Raw genomic sequence first — 22,012 nt, forward strand, 5'->3', positions numbered from 1 at the left:
TGAGAGAAATTAGTGATCCTCAAGGCTGTGATATGTAACTTGAGATTATCATTTAGTCCCTCTTCAAATCTTCTATATCTATCTCCTCATTAGGGACTATTTCTCTATCATATCGACTCAACCTTACAAACTCTCTTTCATACTCAAATACGGTCAATTGCCTCTGCCTCAGACTAATAAATTCTTGTATTTTCACCTCTAGGTAAATGTGGCTAATGTACTTCTTCCTAAACTCTGCTAAGAAAAATTCCCATGTCAACTGAACTAGCTGAACTTCCCATGACACTGTATCCCACCATTGGTAGGCATCTTCCTAAAGCAGAGATACATCACACTCCACACTCTGCTCAAGGGTACAATGAAGCTACTAAAGAAACCTCTCTGTCCTCTCTAACCAGTACTCAGCTGCTGCAGGGTCATCTTCCTTCTTACCCTTGAAATCAACTGCCCCATACTTTCTAATCTTTTCCAAATGTGATTTCTGTGGTGGCTAAGTTTGTGGAGTTGCCCCAGTCATCTGCCTGAAAAACTCGGTCATCTACTGAAAAAGAGCCTGCTGAGGCTGTGCAGGCTCTTAAGGCACTAGTGCGGCAGGTTCTCCCCTGCATCTAACATTACCCATAGGCAGAGCATGGCTCTCCACCTCTTCCTCAACGGCCCTTTGTGATTTAGGGTCCATAGTTTAACCTAAAATAAATAGAGAAACATATATGCATTAGTGTCACCTCAACTCTTATTAGAAGTAATGCATGATATGCACTCTATGTCTTTCTATTTATCTAGGTCTAGCAACGCCTAAACCGATGCTCTAATACCACTAAATGTGACACCCCTTACCCGATCTATAGTATATTCGAGCAAGGAATGCTACATTAAGTGTCAGAGCACCTTATCTTATCTTACTTTATTTATTATTAATTTTGTTCAATATATTTTAAAATTCAATATATTTATTACTTTATTTATTATTAATTTTGTTCCCCTGTTTTATTAAGATTTGCCCTGTTTTATCAACCACCTGTTAAATAATTATCATATCAATCTCAATTTCCAATAATTTCAAATCAATCCTCATCATCATTCATACCATATTCATCTTATTCCATATCAAATTTCAAACCCATATCATACATGAAATTTGCAAATTTATTAATTTACATCATGCACAAATTAATTACATAAATTCATAATTTATATTACAAAATTAATGCTTAATTACAATGTACAAAAATACATTAATATAGCCTGGCAGACCCTACCAAAATGCACTGCAGAGAGGAGGTGACACACTGAACATTAGTGCAGATCCGAACTCCAAAATCCTAGTCCACAATCTATTGGGCTTTATCTCCAGTACCTACACGTGAAAAAATCAACGCGCTAAGCAAAACGCTTAGTGGTGTAATAATAATATAAAAATAAACTAAAAAAATAAAAATAATTAATTCATGTTTATATTATCATGGGAGATGCATTTTTAATAGCTATTTGAATTATACTTATTTTGTTGATCCTTTCATTCATTTATTTATTATTTAATTTTCATATCTCATTTCAATGTCCAGGTAATCTATAATAGACTGACTGGACTGGATAAGTGGGTATCACTAACACTGGACACATCTGTGCTTCGGGCCATCATACCATGGGACACATAATATCAACCAGGTATACAACAGAATTGCTAGAAAGCCATAATAGCAAATCGGGCATAAAGCCATATACATCATAATGCAATTGAATGGCTAGAAGCCATAATCACAGAATTGCATGAAAGCCATGATAACAAAATGGCACAAAGTTATATTCAATACTTTTAAACATAACCCTTCTTGGCATGCCAATCTATCCACCCCATACACACGTGTTTAGGCATACATAGGCAATTAATATTCTTAAGTATTCATAAGTCACATAATTTCATCATATGTTGTATTCATGCTTCATAGTAATTTTGTTCTAAACTTGTTGGGAACATGAGTCCCAAATACATATTCACATCACATTCATGTTCATTAAGTCATTGGTATTAATTACCAATCATATTTCAACTCATTTTAGGGGTACTTCATAAATTCCTCAATTTGCATCTTGCTTTTACTCTTATATTGGGCCAAGCTACAGTAGTAATTTGACTACACTTTCTTCATGAAAGTTATTCCTTAATATCTTAGATTTATTTTCCTTTTTGAATCAGTCAATTTGAAGTTTTGTAGCTTTAGTTATAGTCAATTTACCAAGTACTGGTCCAGTGATAATACTGTTCCAGAACAAGGCAGATTCTGGAACTCAACTTTTCAAGCTATTTGGACAAGTTACAGTCATAATTTAGCTTGGTGTTCCTCATGTGAGTTGTTCTCCTGTGTCTCATGGTTACACAGGTTCAAAAATCCCTAAATTTGAAGTTTTGTAGGATAAGTTATAGCTAATTAACCAACCTGGATTCATGAATCTTGTAACTCCAGGATTTCAGGTTTCAGGTCAGTTTTGCAATTAATATTTAAAGGTCTTACACTCAAAATTTGAGTAGGGTTTCTAATCAAAGTTGTAGCCCTAATTCTTAAGTTTTCAGATCATTTTAATTCATCCCAATTAAAATTTTCTAGAGGAAGTTATGATCTAATCACTGTCCTGGGGTCAAATGGCAAAATGGTTCAGGTGCAGGAATTTCTAGGTTGGGAATTCCTGATTTCTCCTAACAATTTCCCCAAGTTGCCTTATGATCTAGGTTCTAGTCAAAACACAAAAATTGTATTTCTATGTATTATGAGCATTTTTGCTTTTGAATCACTGCATTTGCAGTTTTATAGCTCAAGTTATGGCATTTTTGCCACAACTGGTCGGATACCCTAAAGTTCAGGATTTCCAGGTCCATGGTAGGTTTGCTTAGCAATTTGGTTGGGTTAGGGTCATAATTAGGTTTCCTGATCTTCATAAAAAATGTTCTCCTATGTCTCAAAATTCCATCAACTAAAGAATCAGGTCAATTAGAGTTTCCTAGTGTGAGTTATCCTTAAATTACTAAACACTGTTCATATGGTTATTTCTACAAGTCCAGAATGTGTTATTCCGGATTCAAGCCTAATTTAGGGCTTCTTGTGATCATTTTCTGGGCAACCTATCTTCATGACATTTCTAGCATTTTGTCTTAAGTTTTATTTCCAATTAGCTTCACATCAATTAGAGTTATGTAACTCAACTTATACTCATTCACACACACTAGACACAATCTGTCCAGAATGTAGCACACCAACCATACTTCCAATTCATTAATTCATTTGACCAACCAACTTCAATTCTCATTAATTCCACATCAAATGACCATCATGCAAAAAACTTCAATTGCAATTCCAAGCATAAAAGCCCCAAATTTTCCAAAACCCTAACTTCCACATCATCCCAATTTCATGCAATCACATGCAATTCAACATACAATTCATGTATATCACCTTATCTAAGCTAGAATTCAAGTCTAATTTCAATTAAACACATCAAACCTCATCCTACCATGGCTGACCGAAAATCACTTCCCTCATACATGCGTCATTTCCTTCAATTGTCATGCAATTTCTTCATAGTCAAACTTAAATTCAAGTAAATTACAAGAATTTAAGATGAAAGTGCACATACCTCACTTGAGAGATCTTTCCAACTTCCAAAACTTCAATTTCTCTTGATTCTTTCACTTCTAATCTTCTTATCAAAGCTTAATTCAAAGTTTTTCTAAGGTAGGTTTATGGAATTAATGGAACAAAAAAGTCGAGGAAATCAAACTTGAAAATGAAAAAAAATGGAGGAGAGAGAGAGAGAGAGAGAGAGAGAGAGAGAGCTTGAGTTTCGACCAAGAGAGCTAAAAGGAAGAAGATGAGCTTTTCTTCATTTATTAATTTTGCCTCTTCCTTTTATAATTATCCATAATTTTAATTATTTTTAATTCTATTTTTAACAATTTTTATAATTCCCTTTGTGTGTCCCCTTTTTAAATTTCCATACATACTTCATAGTCTTAATTCATTTTCAATAATTTATTTTTACACATTTTAATGGACATTTAGGTCAAAAGTTAACTCTGGGTGTTAAATGACTAAAATGCCCCTCGTCGGACTATAGTCAATCTTTTTTAATAATGACATTTAAGTCCATAACCCGATAGTCACTTTGATTTTTATACTGTTTATTTCAATTTATTTTCATTTCATTTTTAGTCCTCAAACTGGTTTTGAATATTACTATTCATGGGTTAAAAATAATACTGTTCAGAGCTCAGAAATTCAAGACGTTACATAAACCATCTGCAGCTTTGTTTATCATTGTAATATCAAGAGGAACTTCCAAATGAAATCCTCCTTTACTCCCTTGTGTCCCTGCAACCCCATGGTAGTCAACATCAAAATATGTAGCTTAACATGGCTCTTCAAGAACGGGGACTCTCTAGTGTTAATTGGCAAGTTTTCTCCCACATGTAAGGCCATTTCTGGATGGGTAGGAATCAGGTCGTTGGCATTTGTTACCCTCAACACACGAACATCTTTCATATCATCATATATCTTCTTGAAGCCTAAGTCTCCTAATCGAAGACTAGCAAAGACAATTGCTGTCACCGGAAAACTCTTGTTTGGCTCGCTTGTTGGCTTGTTATAGCCATTATAAGCTATGTCCATTGCATTCAAGGTTGCTAGTGCTGATCCCAAACTTTAGCCTGTTATTGTTATACTGACCTCGTCATCCTCGCATTTATCCACCAGTTTCCTCACTACAGCTAGAACCTGAATATCTATATATATATATATATATATATAGATATTAATTAATTGTAAGATGTATGACTAACATAAAATGGTCCCAAGATAATTAATTCTTAAAAAGAACATGAATTACCTGCTCTCTTGCACTAGTGTTATTGTAAGTAAAGTTTTGGTCTTTTGAGGTATATAAGCAGTGAAAGCCATAATGCACAAAAGGCGGAAGAAGATGGGCCCCAAATAAGTCTAAAGCTAGGACTGGTATAAATTCAAGATCTCTGTGCCATTCCACTTTCAACGTGGTTCCTCTCCAAGAAACCACAATGTCCCTCCTCCCAAGCTTATTCTTCCCGTCATCTGTGGCAACCGCCACATATGCACACCAAGTGGATAGTGGTTCACTATCCCAGTGGAAGACATCGTCCTTTGATCTTGAATAAATAAAGTCAGTGAGTATAATTGAAGGGATTACGGCTTGTTATGCCTAGGTTGGAGAAGAAATCCTTTGGTGAACAATGATTGAATCCACAACAATCTAAGTACTTCTTGTCTTTATAGGCATTGGCAATAGCTGCAACTCTATCCCCATAATTAAAAATAAAGCAATGAAGGTCATAGTCTAGAGGATCCAACAGACCTTTCCAATTGTTCTCGCCACCTAGTTCTCTCCATTTCTCTGCAATACCATCCACTGCACTTCACCCTGTGCTAGCCATCCCTTCTTTCCTTTTTTTATTTGCTCAAATGAAGAAAATTTTGTTGATATGAGGATAGTTTTTCATCTTCCATATCATGCTTTATATAGAAACAATGCACCACCAACTAGCCAAAAATATCCAATTAATTTAAATTGGTCAAACTGAATCAATCTATAAAGGTTAAAAGTTTAAATTAGCCCTTCAACTTTATCATTAAAGTCAACTAGACCATTATAGTTTAATTTAGCTCAACTAAGTCCTTAACATTGGGAAATTGAACCACACTTTCTTGAAATTAGATCGTATGATTGCCACATGTAACATACATATATTAATTAATCAAATATATTGTGCGTTGTCTAAAATTTAATAATTGCTATTTTTTCTGCAATTGATAAGTATATTAGACAACAAAACTTATTTTAAATTAACATTTATACATTTAAACTTATATGAACACAACAAAACGTAGTTGTGTTTGTGAATGTTTAGCTACCATGGGCGGCCTTTGTTTATATATATCAATTAAGTTGATTTAGTTTGGAAATTTAATTAGGTTTTCTTGGAAAATCGACTGGGTTTATAATTTTAAGAAATTCAGTCTATTTTGATTTTATTTTCTAAGAAAAAAAATGGTAAATTCAAATATAACTGAATTTTTCTTTTGAATTGATTGTTATTAGGACTAGAATTAGAGATTCTGATTAAAAAAAAAAAAACTAAAATTAGAGTTACAAATAACTAAAATTATGTCATAAATATGTCCAAAATAAGCCCAAGATGAAACCCAAATTAATGAATCAAATCAAATCAAATTGAATTTAATCAAACTGATTTGATTTGGTTTGAATTAATTTTCTTTCTAATTTGATATAATTTGTTTTTATCTACTATAAATTTTAATTTATTCAATTTTCAAACTAAATCAAACTAAACTGATAAAATACTCATCCTTATTCAGAAAATGCTTGAAATGAATTTTTTTTTTTTTTATGCATGCGCTAATTAAATTTAGGAAATTTAATTTAAATGAAATCAACCACAAGCGAATTAAAAGGCATTATTTTATTAATTTTTAAGCTTATCCAAAATGAAAGACGCAAAATTATTAATATTTTTTTAATGTTTGCCCTGAGCTTAGGAAATTTGATTTAAATAAAATGAACCATAAGTGAATTAAAAAGGAATATTTTCTTAATTTTTAAACTTATCAGAAAGGAAAGGCATGGAATTAATTTTTTTACATATATATATATATATATATATGCACTGATATATATGCACTGAGCTTAGGAAAATTGATTTAAATGAAATGAATCACAAGTGAGTTAAAAAGGAATATTTTTCTTAATTTTGAAGCTTATCAGAAAGGAAATGCATGAAATGATTTTTTGTTTTCATGTATAGACCGAGCTTAAGAAAATTGAATTAAATGAAATGAACCACAAGTGAATTAAGGGAATATTTTTCTTAATTTTTAAGCTCATCAGAAAGGAAAGGCATGAAATGAATTTAAAAAAATTATATATTTTTTATATATGCACTGAGCTTAGGAAAATTGATTAAAATGAAATAAATCACAAGTGAGTTAAAAGGGAAAATTTTCTTAATTTTTAAGCTTATTAGAAAGGAAATGCATGAAATTATTAATATTATTAATTTATATATGCACTAACCTTAGGAAAATTGATTGAAATGAAATGAACCTCAAGTGAACTAATTAGGAATATATATATCATTTCATGTGTTTTGTAACACCCTCCCAGTAGCAACTCCGTACACTCTACTGTTCCGGTGGCCAGTGTCGGTCCGGACAGCTAGAACGTCCGGAAAAATATTTAAACTAAAGTCAGGAACCATAATTAACTCAAATATTAATAAGAAAAATTTAGGAAAAATTTTAGAAATAAAATACAACCAAGTTAAGCAGTAGGTGCCTCAATGATGGGTAACTGAGAGGAAATTGCGGTTCTCGCAACGAGGAGCCCTAGACCCGGGGAAAAATTCATAAAATAATTTTTGGGACTCTGGAGAAGGGTCATTGAGATTCCTATGGCATTAGAATGCCAAGAAAATATTTAGGAAAATTTTTCAATCGGTACAGACAATTTTGACCCGTTAAGCCAAACGGAGGGCATTTCGGTCATTTCGCCTTCAGAGACGATTTTTGGCCGACTTGTCTAGTTAAGTAAATAATTATTATGATCTAAAATATGAATAAATATTACTAACAATTGAATTGAAAATGAGTAGAAAAGAAAAGAAAAAAAATGAATTAAATGGGAATTTATGACATCACATGATGTCATTAGTGTGCCTTTACCCACTCAAGTGTTGACACATGGCATAAATGTGTTTAAAAAGCCAAAATGGGCTGGAAAATGGAAAGAAAATCAGACTTCTCTTTCTTTTTCTTACTCTTGCCGTGAACCTCCACCATTGTTACCTATTTGCAAGCTTTTTTAAGCTTGATTTTCCCTAGCTTTCTTCCACCAAAAGCCCTAATTGTCTTCACTAAAATTTGTCACCCAACCTTGCTAGAGTGTTTGGCAGCCAAGAAAACAAAAGAAAGTGAAGTTGAAGCTTGGAAAATTCTGCCCTACAAAAGAGGTTAGTGCACCTATTTACTTAAAACTCTTATATTCCATGATAGTGACTTGAATTGAGTAAGGATTTGTAACTTAAATGAACAAAAATTATGTGTATACATACCATGGATTTCGGCAGCCCTATTGAAGGAACAATAATGGAGTGTTTTGATGGATTTAAAGTGGATTAGAGATTATGTTTAAACCATGTATGCATGTGGTTAGTGAATGAGATAGTTAATTAAAGCATGTTGTGAAAACTCATATGGAAATTAGGGTTTTGAGAAGTGAAAATTTGGCTTGGCTTAGGAAATTGTTAGAGAACATTTTAATGGTCAATTAGTGACCATTTTAGGTAAGTTGACCATAATTTGGACTGAAATATAGCATGGCAAAGTGAATGAGTATGCTGCCTAGGGACAGCAGCAAAGGTGGCTGTGATTCCAGCCCACTTAGACAGCCATAACTTTGGCTGTGTAGGTCCAATTGGTGTTTGGCCAATTGTTCATGAAACTAGGTTTATAATGGCACATTTTTTCTGAGGAAACCATGCCCAAAAGACCAAAGCAAGTGGACCAAAAGTTGGCCCCAATCCGGATACCCTGCAACAGCACCTGCAGAAATGACCAAATGAACAGTAACTGTTCATTTGACCATAAATCACTGTAGATATGGTCAATTGACCTGAAATTTTTACAGCAACAAGTTAAGACATATACAAACAACTTTCATGAAGAAACCTACCCCAAATTATGGCCAGAACCTATTCAAAAATGCAATCACAGTCACTGTTCATGGTACTGTAGATTTGGTAATTCTACAGTTTTGGCAATCCGGCCAGCTGTGGTTTTTGGACCATATCTGGAGCTACAAAACTCCAAATGGAGTGATTCAAAAAAAGAAATTCAATTAGACAAAATAAGGAACAACTTTCATGTTTGCCATTTCTTCAAATTCCCACTGTAACAGTGCTTAATGGAACAGTAAACTTAGGCTTCGAAAACTGAAATTTCTGCCCTCTTGGTTTTAAGTTAGAAATGGTAATGGTGACCAATTCCAACAAGTTTTAAATGCAAAATGTGGTATGTTGGGGGTGTCAAAACCAATATACCTAATTTCTACCTAAAAGTCAACATTTTTGTTGACCAATGAGGTGAATAGTGACACCAAAACTTGAAATTCACAAAGTGAAGAATTTAAAAGTTTCAAATGCCCTAGTATACCTAATAAGAAAGGTTTGGATAGTTTGGCATGCCAATAGGGTTCAGTTAGCAGTACTGCACATGGCAATATGCCATTCTGTGATTTCATGGTTTTTAGCCATTCTGACCTTGTATTGAGATTTGGCCTTGTGCCTGATGTTATCACAGCTTGTTAGCTGTTCTGTTGCACACCGGGAGATGCATATGTGACCGATGGTGTGACGGCCCGAGGTACTTGATACCCAGTACCAGTTTACCCGGTTATCCAGTCCAGTCATCTAGTGTAGGTTACTTGGGCAAACAAATGAATAAAAGTGGACAAAGTTAATGATATACAAATTCAAAACAAATAAAACATATACATTTACTACATATTTATTTTCTGCTATTTTCTTTTACTTTATTATTGCACCACTAAGCATTATTGCTTAGCGCGTTGCTTTTGCCACGCATAGGTACTGGAGATACTGATCGTGAGTCCAGTAGACCGCAGACTGGGTGAGTCCATCCTACAGTTCTGCACAGTGTCCGTGTCACCTCACCACCTGCAGTGCATTGGTAGGGCACTAGGTGTCATTTTGTAACTAAATTTTTATTTTCTCATATGTATTTAGAATTATGTAATGTATTTTGATGTTCATGTAAATTATGAAAATTGTATTTGTGAATGGAAAAGTAAATATCTAATTGTGATTTATACTTGATTATCACATAAGATGGATGATTGAGAACTGAAATTGAAGAATGTTGTTGAGATTTTGATATTGGTGTTTGAGATGATAAGACATGAATATTGGAAGTGTTTTTCACAGGTTCCGAAGAACTGTTTTTTCCATTTTTAGCCGGTACTCTGCTGGATTTTCTTTAAAATTTTCGGAACCTCAAATGAATAATACTTTTGATAAATGGCTTAAATAAATTATATTTCATAAACTATATTCAAAACTATGACAAAAATTAATTAAGGTAAAATAGAGTGTGCCGGTACACCGTGTGACATATCTTACTTGGATATACTATAGCCGTGTAAGGGGTGTCACATTTAGTGGTATCAGAGCACGGTTTAGGCGTTTCTGGGCCTAGATTGAGTCCATACCATGCATTGCATTTGTAAGAGTCGAGGTGACACTAATGCAGATCTGTTTGTCTTTCTTATTTTGAATAGGATATGGAACCTTCATCACAAAGAGTAGTCGAGGAGGAAGTGGAGAGTCATGCTCCACCTGCAGCAGCTGAGACTGGGGGTAGGGGAGAACCTACTCCACCAGCTCAAGCAGAGCCTGCTCAGCCTCCACAGGCCATGTTCCAGCAAATGGCCAATTTCTTTAGACAAATGGCCGGAGTAATGCCAGCACCGCCACCACCTCCACCTCCACAGCAGAAATCACACCTGAAAAGGCTGAGAAAGTTTGGAGCAGTGGACTTTTTCGGTAAGAGAGAAGATGACTCATGGTGCGTAGAATTGGTTGAACAGAACGGGCAGAGTTCTAAAACAACTCCACTGCACCCCAGAGCAAAACCTAGAGGCTGCCATATCCCTATTACAAGAAGATGCATATGAATGGTGGGATACTGTGTCCAGTGAAGTACAGCCAGAAATAGTCACTTGGGACTTCTTTCTCTCCGAATTTAAGAAGAAATATGTGGGTACTGTATACCTGGAAGAGAGAAGAAGAGAGTTTATTAACCTGAGGCAGAGACAGCTGTCAGTGGCCGAGTATGAGAAGGAATTCGTCCGATTAAGCCGCTATGGAAGGGAGATAGTCCCTAATGAAGCTGAAAGATGTAAGAGATTTGAAGAGGGACTAAATGACAACATAAAGATTCAGCTCACTGCCTTGGGAATCACAGAATTTAGCAAGTTAGTGGAAGCTGCAATAAGGGTTGAAAAAGTAAGAATAAGTGAGCGGACTGAAGGGAGAGACAGAAGAGGGGACCAGTCGGTCTAGCTCATCTCCGCACTGGGAAGAAGTTCAGAGGTCCATCCGCACGAGTTCAGTGCCCACAAGGTCGTGGTCGGTCCTCAGGGGCCCAGCCACGCTTACCCCTAGGAGAGGCCAGTCCACACCATCAGTGGGCAGCTCTCCAGGGATGGGGTTCAGGGGACCAGCCCCAGCATCTTCTGCATGTCCACACTGTTTGAAATGGCATAAGGGGGAGTGTTGGAGAGTGACTGGTGCCTGCTTAAGGTGTGGGTCAACAGAGCTTCAGTTGAAAAATTGTCCACACAGAACTACTACAGCTGCTCCAACACAAGCAGACAGACTTGCTCTTGCACCACAAAATGGTAGGAAATATGGCAAATCTGACGCAGTGGGACCATCACAGAGGCTCAGATCCGAGCCACAGAGAGGCGGATAATAGACCACCGCGAGCTTATGCCCCGAGAGCTCGGGAGGAGCAAGATGCCCTGACGGGCGTCATCGAGTGCGTTCTCCCTCTACAATACACCTATGCATGCATTGGTGGATCCAGGATCCACCCATTCATACATCTGCATCAACCTACCCGTAGAAAGGGGGATACTAGTAGGGGAGAGTGACCAAGACATTCTGGTCACTAATCCATTGGGCCACAGTGTAGTGGTGAATAAAGTATACAAGGGTTGCCCGTTAAGGATTCAGGGGTATGAATTCTTGGCAGACCTGATTGAGTTGCCCTTCCACGAGTTTGACGTGATTTTGGGAATGGACTGGTTGTCACGTCATCAGGCAATAGTTGATTGCAAATTGAAGAGAATTTCTTTGAAAACTTCTGAGGGTAATGAGATCACAGTTGTAGGGGAAAGGACAGATTTCTTGTCTAATGTCATCTCAGCCATAGTTGCAAGAAGAATGATGAGAAAAGGTTGTGAAGCCTACCTAGCACATGTGGTGGATACTAGGCAGGCTAAGCCAGATCTGTGTGACATACCCACAGTAAGAGACTTCCCAGATGTATTTCCTGAAGAATTGCCTGGTTTGCCACCAGAAAGGGAAGTTGAATTTGCTATTGAGACACTGCCGAGTACAACACCCATTTCTATTGCTCTTTATAGGATGGCACCCACTGAATTGAAGGAGTTGAAAACTCAGTTGCAAGAGTTGCTGGATAAGGGGTTCATACGCCCCAGTGTGTCACCGTGGGGAGCTCCAGTGCTATTTGTAAAGAAGAAGGATGGGACTTTGAGGCTTTGCATTGATTACCGGCAGTTGAATAAAGTGACTGTGAAGAACAAATATCCGTTGCCTAGAATTGATGATCTATTTGATCAGTTGAAGGGAGCAGGAGTATTTTCTAAGATTGATCTCAGATCAGGGTATCATCAGTTGAGGGTGAAGGATGTAGATGTGCCCAAGACTGCATTCAGGACCCGATATGGGCATTATGAGTTTCTGGTGATGCCCTTTGGCCTAACAAATGCACCAGCGGCATTCATGGACCTTATGAACCGTATCTTCCATCCATACTTAGATCGGTTCGTAGTGGTCTTTATTGATGATATTCTGGTGTATTCCAAGACTAGTGAAGAACATGATGAGCATTTGAGGATTGTTCTGCAAACCCTGAGAGAAAAGGAGCTGTATGCTAAGTTGTCCAAGTGTGACTTTTGGCTGAATGAGATTGCATTCCTTGGACACATAGTGTCAGCTGATGGGATTAGGGTGGATCCCAAGAAAATAGAAGCAGTGATGGAATGGAAGCCTCCCAGGAATACAACTGAGGTCAGAAGCTTCTTGGGGCTAGCTGGGTATTACAGGAGATTTGTGAAGGGATTTTCCTTAATAGCTGCTCCAATGACCAAGTTGTTACACAAGAATGTTAGATTTGACTGGAATGACAAGTGTCAGACCAGTTGACAGAGGCACCAGTGTTAACACAGCCAGTGTCAGGAAAGGACTTTGTGGTCTACAGTGATGCCTCACATAATGGGCTAGGGTGTGTATTGATGCAAGAGGGGAAAGTGATCGCCTATGCTTCCAAGCAGTTAAGGCCACATGAACAGAACTATCCTACCCATGATCTAGAGCTTGTAGCAATTATCTTCGCACTGAAGATATGGAGGCATTACTTGTATGGTGAAAAGTGCTACATTCACACGGACCACAAGAGCCTAAAATACTTGCCAACCCAGAAGGAGCTCAACCTTAGACAGAGGCGATGGATTGAGTTCCTGAAAGACTATGATTGTATAATTGACTACCATCCTGGGAAGGCAAATGTAGTTGCTGATGCTTTGACCAGAAAGTCCATCACAACTTTGAGATCATTGAATGCCCGTCTATCTTTGGTTCGAGATGGAGCTATTTTGGCTAAGTTGCAAGTGAGGCCAAACTCACAAACAGATTTTAGATGGGCAAAAGGCAGATGAAAAGTTAATGGCTATTATGAGCACAATCTCAGAGGGAAAAGCAACTGACTATGAGGTGAAAGCAGATGGGTGTCTGTATTACAAAGGAAGACTGTGTGTACCAGATGATGGGGAATTGAAGGCCAGTATTCTAAAAGTGGCACACACCAGTGTATATGCTATGCACCCAGGAAGTACAAAGATGTATCATGATCTGAAGCTTCAGTATTGGTGGCCTGGTATGAAGAAGGACATAGTTGACTACGTGACTAAATGCCTGACATGTCAGCAAGTCAAGGCAGAACATCAAGTTCCATCAGGTTTGCTACCATACGCATACCGAATGGAAATGGGATTGGGTCACCATGGATTTTGTAAGTGGGCTACCTCTCACCCGTAAGAAACATGATGCAAGATGGGTGATAGTGGATAGATTGACGGTCAAGACACTTTCTCGCCGCTTAGGACCGACTACTCACCGGAGAAGTTAGTAGAATTGTATATCGCTGAGATAGTTAGATCGCATGGAATTCCACTTTCCATCATATCTGATCGAGACCCAAGGTTTACATCGAGATTTTGGAAGAAGTTGCATGAGTCCTTGGGTACACAACTCCACTTCAGCACAGCTTTCCATCTTCAGACGGATGGGCAATCCGAAAGAGTAATCCAGGTTCTTGAGGATATGCTGAGGAGTTGTGTCATTGAGTTTGAGGGAAGTTGGGATAGATACCTCCCACTGGCAGAATTTGCATACAACAATAGCTACCAAGCTAGTATCCAAATGGCCCCATATGAAGCACTGTATGGGAGGAAATGTAGAACTCCAGTGTGCTGGACTAAATTGGGAGAAGACAAACTAGTGGGGCCAGACCTGGTGAAACAGACTGAGGAGAAAGTGAAATTAATCAAAGCCAATCTGAAGGTTGCCTCGCATGCATGTAAATCTTATGCCGACCTGAAGAGAAAAGAAATAGAATATGCGGTTGGCGACAAAGTATTCCTCAAGGTCTCACCGTGGAAGAAGGTATTGAGGTTTGGAAGAAAAGGTAAGTTAAGCCCAAGGTTCATTGGCCCATATGAAGTCATTGAACGTGTGGGTCCAGTGGCCTATAGGCTAGCTTTACCAGCAGAACTGAACAAGATCCACAATGTATTCCACGTGTCCATGCTCAGAAGATACTGCTCAGATCCTTCACATGTCATCTCCAGGGAAGAAATTGAAATACAGCCGGATTTAACATATGAAGAAGAACCTCTACGGATCCTGGCTCGGGAAGTGAAAGAATTGAGAAATAAGCAGATTCCACAGGTGAAAGTGCTTTGGAGGCATCACAACACCGAGGAGGCAACTTGGGAAAGTCAAGAGACGACGAGGCAACAGTTCCCTCAACTGTTTGCATCAGATAAATTTCAAGGACGAAATTTAAATTAGAGGGAAAGAGTTGTAACACCCTCCCGGTAGCAACTCCGTACATTCTACTGTTCCGGTGGCCAGTGTTGGTCCGGACAGCTAGAACGTCCGGAAAAATATTTAAACTAAAATCAGGAACCATAACTAACTCAAATATTAATAAGAAAAATTTAGGAAAAATTTTAGAAATAAAATACAACCAAGTTAAATGAGCCGGTGCCCAAGCGATGGGTAACCAGAGGGAAGTTGCGGTTCTCGCAACGAGGAGCCCTAGACCCGGGGAAAAATTCATAAAATAATTTTTGGGACTCCAGAGAAGGGTCATTGAGGTTCCTATGGCATTAGAATGCCAAGAAAATATTTAGAAAAAATTTTCAATCGGTACAGACAATTTTGACCCGTTAAGCCAAACGGAGGGCATTTCGGTCATTTCGCCTTCAGAGACGATTTTTGGCCGACTTGTCCAGTTAAGTAAATAATTATTATGATCTAAAATATGAATAAATATTAATAAAAATTGAATTGAAAATGAGTAGAAAAGAAAAGAAAAAAAAATGAATTAAATGAGAATTTATGACATCACATGATGTCATTAGTGTGCCTTTACCCACTCAAGTGTTGACACATGGCATAAATATGTTTTTAAAAAGCCAAAATGGGTTGGAAAATGGAAAGAAAATCAGACTTCTCTTTCTTTTTCTTCCTCTTGCCATGAACCTCCACCATTGTTACCTATTTGCAAGCTTTTTCAAGCTTGATTTTCCCTAGCTTTCTTCCACCAAAAGCCCTAGTTGTTTTCACTAAAATTTGTCACCCAACCTTGCTAGAGTGTTTGGCAGCCAAGAAAACAAAAGAAAGTGAAGTTGAAGCTTGGAAAATTCTGCCCTACAAAGAGGTTAGTGCACCTATTTACTTAAAACTCTTATATTCCATGATAGTGACTTGAATTGAGTAAGGATTTGTAACTTAAATGAACAAAAATTATGTGTATACATACCATGGATTTCGGCAGCCCTATTGAAGGAACAATAATGGAGTGTTTTGATGGATTTAAAGTGGATTAGAGATTATGTTTAAACCATGTATGCATGTGGTTAGTGAATGAGATAGTTAATTAAAGCATGTTGTGAAAACTCATATGGAAATTAGGGTTTTGAGAAGTGAAAATTTGACTTGGCTTAGGAAATTGTTAGAGAACATTTTAATGGTCAATTAGTGACCATTTTAGGTAAGTTGACCATAATTTGGACTGAAATATAGCATGGCAAAGTGAATGAGTATGCTGCCTAGGACAAGAAAGAAAAGGTGGCTGTGATTCCAGCCTACTTAGACAGCCATAACTTTGGCTGTGTAGGTCCAATTGGTGTTTGGCCAATTGTTCATGAAACTAGGCTTATAATGGCACATTTTTTCTGAGGAAACCATGCCCAAAAGACCAAAGCAAGTGGACCAAAAGTTGGCCCCAATCCGGATACCCTGCAACATCACCTGCAGAAATGACCAAATGAACAGTAACTGTTCATTTGACCATAACTCACTGTAGATATGGTCAATTGACCTGAAATTTTTACAGCAACAAGTTAAGACATATACAAACAACTTTCATGAAGAAACCTACCCCAAATTATGGCCAGAACCTATTCAAAAATGCAATCACAGTCACTGTTCATGGTACTGTAGATTTGGTAATTCTGCAGTTTTGGCAATCCGGCCAGCTGTGGTTTTTGGACCATATCTGGAGCTACAAAACTCAAAATGGAGTGATTCAAAAAAAGAAATTCAACTAGAAAAAATAAGGAACAACTTTCATGTTTGTCATTTCTTCAAATTCCCACTGTAACAGTGCTTAATGGAACAGTAAACTTAGGCTTCGAAAACTGAAATTTCTGCCCTCTTAGTTTTAAGTTAGAAATGGTAATGGTGACCAATTCCAACAAGTTTTAAATGCAAAATGTGGTATGTTGGGAGTGCCAAAACCAGTGTACCTAATTTCTACCTAAAAATCAACATTTTTGTTGACCAATGAGGTGAATAGTGACACCAAAACTTGAAATTCACAAAGTGAAGAATTTAAAAGTTTCAAATGCCCTAGTATACCTAACAAGATTGGTTTGGATAGTTTGGCATGCCAATAGGGTTCAGTTAGCAGTACTGCACATGGCAATATGCCATTATGTGATTTCATGGTTTTTAGCCATTCTGACCTTGTATTGAGATTTGGCCTTGTGCCTGATGTTATCACAGCTTGTTAGCTGTTCTGTTGCACACCGGGAGATGCATATGTGACCGATGGTATGACGGCCCGAGGTACTTGATGCCCAGTGCCAGTTTACCCGGTTATCCAGTCCAGTCATCTAGTGTAGGTTACTTGGGCAAACAAATGAATAAAAGTGGACAAAGTTAATGATATACAAATTCAAAACAAATAAAACATATACATTCACTACATATTTATTTTCTGCTATTTTCTTTTACTTTATTATTGCACCACTAAGCATTATTGCTTAGCGCGTTGCTTTTGCCACGCGTAGGTACTGGAGATACTGATCGTGAGCCCAGTAGATCGCAGACTAGGTGAGTCCATCCTGCAGTTCTGCACAGTTTCCGTGTCACCTCACCACCTGCAGTGCATTGGTAGGGCACTAGGTGTCATTTTGTCATTTTGTAATTAAATTTTTATTTTCTCATATGTATTTAGAATTATGTAATATATTTTGATGTTCATGTAAATTATGAAAATTGTATTTGTGAATGGAAAAGTAAATATCTAATTGTGATTTATACTTGATTATGACATATGATGGATGATTGAGAACTGAAATTGAAGAATGTTGTTGAGATTTTGATATTGGAGTTTGAGATGATGAGACATGAATATTGTAAGTGTTTTTCACAAGTTCCGAAGAACTGTTTTCTCCATTTTTAGCCGGTACTCTGCCGGATTTTCTTTAAAATTTTCGGAACCTCAAATAAATAATACTTTTGATAAATGGCTTAAATAAATTATATTTCATAAACTATATTCAAAACTATGATAAAAATTATTTAAGGTAAAATAGAGTGTGCCGGTACACCGTGTGACATATCTTACTCGGATATACTGTAGCCGTGTAAGGGGTGTCACATGTTTCCTTTCCAATAAGCTTAAAAATTAAGAAAAATATTCCTTTTTAGTTCACTTGAGCTTCATTTCATTTCAATCAATTTTCCTAAGGTTAGTGCATATATAAAATTAATAATACTAATAATTTCATGCATTTCCTTTCTAATAAGCTTAAAAATTAAGAAAAATTTCCTTTTTAACTCACTTGTGATTTATTTCATTTCAATCAATTTTCCTAAGCTCAGTGCATATATAAAAAATATATATTTTTTTAAATTCATTTCGTGCCTTTTCTTTCTGATAAGCTTAAAAATTAAGAAAAATATTCCCTTAATTCACTTGTGGTTCATTTCATTTAATTCAATTTTCTTAAGCTCGGTCTATACATGAAAACAAAAAATCATTTCATGCATTTCCTTTCTGATAAGCTTCAAAATTAAGAAAAATATTCCTTTTTAACTCACTTGTGATTATATTTTATATTTATTTTTAATTTAAATTTTATACTAAAAAATTACTTTTATTGTTTAAAATATATTTTAATATAATAAACAATTCAAAAATTATATAATAATAAAATAATCACACTGTAAAATTTTTTTCCAGTTATCAATTACGCAAAATAATTACATTATAATAAAATAACTATTAACATTACAAACCAAGCACAGACCATGCAATTATCATAAAACAATATACATAATTTTGAAAATAAAAATAACAGTTAATCTTTCCAAAAACTTATTAATTACTCCTCAATTTAGAAAGATTAATATACTTAATAATAAATTGATGAATGAAAAAAAAATTGCATAATTGACAACTAGAAAAAAAGTTTACAACTTAAATCAATGAACTTTATTATGATTTAAAAAATTATTGTTTCATTAAAATGTGATTACTCTATGCAATTGACATCTAGAAAAAAAAAAATTATAGTGTGATTATTTTATTATTATGTAATTTTCAAATTATTTATTATATTAAAATATATTTTAATCAATAAAAATATTTTTTAGTATAACATTTTAATTAAAAATAATATAAAATAAATTTTATATTATAAATAAAAAATAGTTAAATATAAATTTTAAATCAATGGACTATTTTGTTAGTCAAATAAAATTTTAAACATCATATTATAATTTACTATTACTTTCTTAAATTCAATTTAGTCTATTTGGCCACAATTGTGACAACTAATTAAGTTTCAACTGCAAGATACATAAGAAAATTTTTTTACTATAATCGTAAAAAACTAAAATTTTTAAATTTTTTTATTTAATAAGTAGAATATTTTTCTTAATTTTTTATTTAATAAAAAAGGAGTAATTATTTTTGTTTTTAATATATATACTGAATTTATAAAAATTGATTTAAATGAAATGAATCAGAAGTAATTTTTTTTTTTAATTTTTAAACTTATCAGAATGGAAACAGCATAACTCTTAATTTTATTTTTCTTTTCTCATGCCACAATGATACTGATATATAGAAACATCATCGTATTATTAATATTTTATTTTTCATCAAAATGAAGAAATAAAAAAAAAGAAAGCAATAATGCAAATAAACCATTCATCTAGTTTAAAATATCATATATATAAATCACCATTGTTGAAATGAAAAATTTTTTACTATAATAAACACAAAATTTATCAATATACTACTATATTGTACCATTTCCTCAATGGCATAATATGTACTACAAGAAGTACGCAAAAATATTAAAGGTAAACACTAACAATAAATAATCAAAATACCGAAAGCATAGCTTTAAATTTCTTTCTATCATATGTGGTCCTATTCTCTAGGTTCTTTCACTTAACTAGTGGTGTAATAGGTAGGTTTTGTATGGAGATCTGCTGATTGAGTGTAGTTGATAGCACAAGCTAAGTTTTTTCTAAATATTTTTAATAAAATTATTTTGCTTATAAAAAAAATATATATGTGATCCTAAATTCCTAACAGGTGATCTTGAATAAAAGGAGAAAGAGAAAAGTGTAGAAACGAGCGGTAAAAGAAAATAAACTTGATAATGAAAACAAAGTAATGCAGAGTAAAAGTAGTAGATATGCTTCATTTGGTCCCATGATGGAATAATTGGTCCCATGATGGAATTTTTATTTAGTGAAATTGTTATCATACATTAGTTTTATTGTATAATTTTTCTCCATGATGTGCCATTACTAACCGAATGGACCCCTAATTTTCCAAACTGTTTGAGCATGAAGATCCAAGAAAATTTGTATTTGTCAGAAAATTTCTGAATTATTATTGTTGAGAAGGTATTAACTACTAATATTGCAATTTGGTATAGCATAAACAAGCACTTCTTTTCTAGAGACAGAAAGCAAAACTTATCCTCCACGTAAGCCAAAATTATTTACCATCTGTGAGAAACTCGTGGAGATGGTCACTTCTCTCTTGGCTTCTTCGAGTGCTTGCTCCACAAGAGCACAAGCAGAAATATGTGCACAGGCTGACTGTCCCATAAGTTAAATCCTACTCAATAAGCATGAAGAAATCAAAAAGCATATATAGTTTAAGATAAATGCAACACGGAAACACATAGAAACTATTTGATTTCTTGTCAGGGTCACCTCCATATTTTGAGATGTTATTGCAGGTAAATGAGATCCCTTGAGATGCATCATTTACCGTATCACTTGCGGTTCTCTGGGGAAAATTTCTGTGCTAACATGTCAACCAAAAACATGAATGGTGGAGGGATAGAACAAACAAGTATGTAAATGTTAAGACTGAAAAAAGTAATAGTGCTAAGCTAACAGTTAACATGGATTCATGGAAGAACAAGGAGAACCTAAGTTAGGCATAGAAAAAATATGAGCAAAAGTATTATTTTGAAGTTTTATTTTAGCGTGGGAACTCTAAACTTAGGAATGATTTCAGTGGCTCCAACCTAAACACCATGAATATGTAGTGAGATGTACTATCTCCATGTAAAAATGCACTCATAACCAATGGTATTGGCAGTGACATTCCCCTAAATGGTGCTATATCTGCTGGCGTTTTTACACCACCTCTTTATCCCAGTGAAAATGACAAAATGTTGTTGATGCAAAAAAAAAAAAAAAATTAAAAGGTGGTAGACGATTGAGGATATAAAATATGTGTGTGTGGAAATTGTAACACCCTCCCGGAAGCAACTCCGTACAGTCTACTGTTCCGGTGACCGGTGTCGGTCCGGACAGCTAGAACGTCCGGAAAAATATTTAAACTAAAGTGAGGGACCATAATTAACTCAAATATTAATAAAAAAAATTTAGTAAAAATTTTAGAAATAAAATACAACCAAGTCAAACGAGCCGGTGCCCAAGCGATGGGTAACTAGAGGGAAGTTGCGGTTCTCGCAACGAGGAGCCCTAGACCTGGGGGAAAAATTGTAAAATAATTTTTGGGACTCCAGAGAAGGGTCATTGAGGTTCCCATGGCATTAGAATGCCAAGAAAATATTTAGAAAAATTTTTCAATAGGTACAGACAATTTTGACCCGTTAAGCCAAACAGAGGGCATTTTGGTCATTTCGCCTTCAGAGGTGATTTTTGGCCGACTTGTCCAGTTGAGTAAATAATTAATATGACATAAAATATGAATAAATATTACTAAAAATTAATGTGAAAATAAGTAGAGAAAAGAAGAAAAGAAAATGAAAGAAAAACCTAAATATGACATCACATGATGTCATTTGGAGGGCTTCCACCAATCACAACCTAATAAGCCAAATTAAAAAGAGAAAAATGACAAATGAAGACACAAAATTTCTGGTTCTTCTTCTTCTTTTGGACGTGAACCACTTCTTGAGCCTTCCTCCATGGATGCTTTTTGAAGCTCTAATTTCCCATTAAAATCTTCCATATTTTCCCAACCTCCAAACACAAAAACTTGATTTTTGACCTAGCTTGAGAGATTGG

General features: G+C 35.5%; 1 long non-coding RNA gene and 1 pseudogene across 1 annotated transcript; both read right to left on the bottom strand.

Annotated features, from left to right (window-relative positions):
* Positions 1–4,214: 4,214 nt before the first annotated feature.
* Positions 4,215–5,939, bottom strand: LOC110672018 (phospholipase A1-IIgamma-like; annotated as a pseudogene).
* A 14,373-nt stretch (positions 5,940–20,312) lies between these two features.
* LOC131168891 (uncharacterized) lies at positions 20,313–21,220 on the bottom strand. Its single transcript, XR_009141416.1, has 2 exons — positions 20,681–21,220; positions 20,313–20,582 (listed from the first exon to the last, which is right to left on the bottom strand). It is a non-coding gene; the product is annotated as an uncharacterized LOC131168891 (long non-coding RNA).
* Positions 21,221–22,012: the final 792 nt, after the last annotated feature.

The sequence above is a fragment of the Hevea brasiliensis genome, chromosome 11 (assembly GCF_030052815.1).
Source record: "Hevea brasiliensis isolate MT/VB/25A 57/8 chromosome 11, ASM3005281v1, whole genome shotgun sequence".
NCBI lineage: Eukaryota > Viridiplantae > Streptophyta > Magnoliopsida > Malpighiales > Euphorbiaceae > Hevea > Hevea brasiliensis.